This window comes from Lactuca virosa, chromosome 4, assembly GCF_052849685.1.
Source record: "Lactuca virosa cultivar CGN04683 chromosome 4, Lactuca_virosa_CGN04683_v6, whole genome shotgun sequence".
Classification (NCBI taxonomy): Eukaryota; Viridiplantae; Streptophyta; class Magnoliopsida; order Asterales; family Asteraceae; genus Lactuca; species Lactuca virosa.
Genome location: NC_136429.1, coordinates 35,106,558 through 35,109,603, shown reverse-complemented (window position 1 = coordinate 35,109,603; position 3,046 = coordinate 35,106,558).

Below are 3,046 nucleotides of genomic sequence, written 5' to 3'. Positions count from 1 at the left end.
GTCAAATAGGCACGAAGTCACATCGTCGCCATGTGCTAGTCCATAGCTCTTATTCATCGACGGTATTTCCCACGGGAGTTCCCCCCCCCCCCCCGCAATACATGTCAATGGGTTTTCTATATACTAAGTCCATAGCTCTTATTTATCGACGGTATTTCCCACGGGAGTTTTCCCTGCAATACATGTCAATGGGTTTTCCATACAGCTGATGAACATACTTAAGGGGTTTCCCCAGCCTTACATGCCCTAAAAGCACTCATGAGGGGAATAGAGTACAACGAATGAACACTTAAGTCCATTAACACCTAAAGGTTACGAGTCTGCTAGTGTTCCACAGACCATCAAAACAGTCCATGGTTGTCATCCATACTCTGCTGAATGACGGGGGTTTTAGAGTACAGCGAATGAACACTTAAGTCCATTAACACCTACAGGTTGCGAGCCTGCTAGTGTTCCGCAGACCGTCTAGAACAGTCCATGGTTGTCATCCCTACTCTGTTGAATGACGGGGGTCAACGTTGGGTAAGGGCTTTTCTCATATTGCACCACTCACGCCAACATTTGGGTAAAAGCATTTCCCATATTTCACCACTCACTCTCAACTCATGATCTATATCACTGATCATCTCATCTATCCAACTCACCTTTCATCACACACCCACTATTTAACTCATGATCTATATCACTAACTCATGAAGCTTGTCCAATCACTTCATAAAAGAACAAAGACTCCAAAGCTCTTCCAAATAAAAGTATAGGGAAAATACTGATAAAGTACTCCCGTACGCTCCCGTACCCCGACACGTAATAGTGTCAAAAGGAAGAACTAATGGATGAACACATAGTTCAAAAATACCTAATGAACATATAGTTCAAACATACGTACCGATTACAAGTCTACTAACGTTCCACTGGGCTATCTAAAATAGTCTGTGGCCATTGTCTATACTCTGCTAGATGACTAGATCATCTTAAACATCGATACATCTCATCACTTTTATTTCATCACACATCATCTAATTCATCTACCCATGTTTTACCCAACATATTTGTAGATAAAAATATATATACTGTTTAAAACTTGTATAAAACATCAATTCAACAGTCACCTCAAATAAACAATTAATATATTTACACATAGCACGTATTTTAAGGTAAATACTTCATATCTATGTGTAAGGTGAAAGTGACTATACACTCACCTGATTTAATGAAAATCGGGCAGCAATTCGTTTCCTAAAACGATCGTTTCTAATAAAACCGGGAGTTTTATTGAGAAACCGGGCTCTGCGAAAGGTCGGGCTTCAAATCCAAAAAGATAAATTTTCCGGGCCTTCGGGCACTCCGGGACGTGTTCCGGGCGTTGGAAATGATCTCGGGGGATCGGGGGAGGTCAAAATGCTAAAAATATGAGTTTAGGGGTGAAAAAGGGCAAAATCCCAAAATTACCCGGGAAGTCTCGCAACCCTCTATTTATAGGGGGAAGCTTCTGATCGGACGGCTGAGAAGCCTCCAGGTGGCAAAGATCCGAAGCTCGCAGGACATAGGCTCGCACGTGGCTGCGCATGTGAGGCCCTCGCTGGCATGATCTGATTGGACCGACGTCCGGGTCCGATGAGGGAAGCTCGTGGCTTCTGCGAGGGTTCGGACACAAGGAAAAGAGGGCACGCGTCGGATGACTCAGCAACATTCCGGACAGATGGCACATGCGAGGCGAAGACACGTGGCCGAAGTCCACGTGTGCGAAAATTCCCGGTTTTGGCATTATTCCTCGATTTTCGCGCCAAAACTTCTAAAATCCATAACTTTCGCATACGAGCTCCGTTTTTTACGTTCTTTATATGCACGTGTAGGTAAAATTATGCTCTACAACTTTCGTTTAGACTTCGTCGGTTAATTTTGACATTAATTTTTATATTATTATTTTTAACAGACGGGGACAGGAAATCCGTTAAAAATTCATAACTTCTTCATCCGACGTCCGTTTTCGTCAGACTTTTTACCGTTGTGCTACTAATCACGAGACCTTCGATTCTCGTTTAGGTCGTGTCGATCAGTCGATCTAAAATTCGAGTTTTTTGCTATCTACTGCTAAGCTGAAACTTCGAAAAATCATAACTTCCTCATACGAAGTCAGATTTGGGCGTTCTTTTTATACTTACTCTCGGTTTAACGAAATCTATGAGTTTAGTTTAGATCACTAAGGCCAAAAAGTAGTTTATCGAAAACTCACTTTTTACGACAATCGGCCCCGTGCCGGTTTTGTCGCGAAACTTCGACAGGTCATAACTTCTTCGTTATAACTCGGATTTCGGCATTCTTTATATATCCGTAATCCTTGTCACGCCCACTACAAGTTTCTTAATAGATATCGGGTTTATCCAATATTTATTTTTGACGCTCATTTTTATTCTTAATTAATTAAACCCTAATAATTAAGCATAAAACACATAATATTCACATAATTCCCTTTCATTTCTTCCAAATGAGTTACAAAGGTTAACCTAGACCATTATGTCAATATTAATGCCTAGCCTAGAAACACGGGCGTTACAGACGATGGGATAACTTCATGGATTATACCAAAAATCTTTCTTTCTGCTAATCGAAAGTGCACTTCTCCGGTACTAGACATATTATTTATTAGATGCATTCTAAAGGCAAGATATCACTCTTAAAACATCTTTCGATAGGTATCATTCAATATCGTAAGCCTTCTCATTTCCTACATTTGCTCAGTCTGCTATGAGTCCTTATCATGACATTCTATACACCAAAGCAGGCGTTCGATGTATCGAGACGAGAATATAGATAGAGGAAGATTTAGACGCGTATTCCTCCTTATTACTCTAAAAAGTTACATGCCAGTTCTAATATCGTAATTAAACGTTTAGAAACCTGAGCACAAAAAATTTTCATATCTAGTTGGCAACAGACCATAGATTCGATCAAACGATAGCATAAAGCATCATAAATCATTTAGCACATAAAAGCATTTTAGGCGTCTTCCCTAATTAAGCTAGTGCTTATGTCTATTCAGGTGTAC